This window comes from Sorghum bicolor, chromosome 3 (genome assembly GCF_000003195.3).
Source record: "Sorghum bicolor cultivar BTx623 chromosome 3, Sorghum_bicolor_NCBIv3, whole genome shotgun sequence".
Taxonomy (NCBI): domain Eukaryota; kingdom Viridiplantae; phylum Streptophyta; class Magnoliopsida; order Poales; family Poaceae; genus Sorghum; species Sorghum bicolor.
In genome coordinates, this window is record NC_012872.2 from 56,991,025 (window position 1) to 56,991,997 (window position 973).

The following is a 973-nucleotide window of genomic DNA, read 5'->3' on the forward strand; positions in this document are numbered from 1 at the left end:
CCTTTTTTTGTTTTTGGAGATGGAAGAAGAAATGTTGTTTATGAACAGCTTCGTTGTCCCTAGACAAATAAGACGTGGTGAGGGGTGAAGCTAGCCGAAAGAATTGTCGGGGTCTTTAACATTATACTTAGGTTGAGATCATTAGGCATTAGCGTTGTCAAAGCAGTAATTTTTATTGATTTTGGCAAAATTCACTGGGGTTCGCTGACCCTGGCAAAGGGGCCTAGCTCCGCTCTTGGATGTGGTAAATTAAACTTTTTAACTAACTGAGAATATCAGAAATGCAAAATAAAGAAAACAAATATAAACAGCCAAAAATAGACTTTTTTAACTAGAGACTGTGGACAAGAGAGATGAATGGAGGTATGCAAAAAGAAAGGCACAAAAAAACTGGTGAGGTGGAAATGAATGGAGGTATGTAAAAAAAATGCACCAAAAAACGGGTGAAATGGAGGTGTGAAAAAAAAGGTGAAATGGAGGTAAAAAATCATTAAAAAAACTGGAAAAATACGCGTGAAATGGAGGTATGCAAAAAAGATGGTAAATGGAGGTAAAAAATCAAAAAACAACTCGCGCCAGGTAGGGGTCGAACCTACGGCCTTCTGCTTAGGAAACAGACGCTCTATCCACTGAGCTACAGGCGCTTTGCTTGGCTATTAGATCAGTAAGGCTTTATTTAGTTAATCCTGAAAACTAAAAAGTTTTCAAGATTCCCGTCACATCGAATCTTGTGGTACATGCATGAAACATTAAATATAGACGAAAACAAAAACTAATTATACAGTTTAGCTGTAAATTACGAGACGAATCTTTTGATCATAGTTAGTTCATGATTGGATAATATTTGTCACAAACAAACGAAAGTGCTACAGTACCGAAAACTTTTCACTTTTCGGAACTAAACAAGGCCTAAATATATATTTATTGATAAACTGAAGACGCCATGATACATTATGAAACCTTTCCCTATAAG

The 973-nt window shown here is 36.3% G+C and overlaps 1 non-coding gene across 1 annotated transcript; it reads right to left on the reverse strand.

The window, feature by feature from the left end:
* TRNAR-CCU lies at nt 572-644 on the reverse strand. The gene has a single exon. It is a non-coding gene; the product is annotated as a tRNA-Arg (tRNA).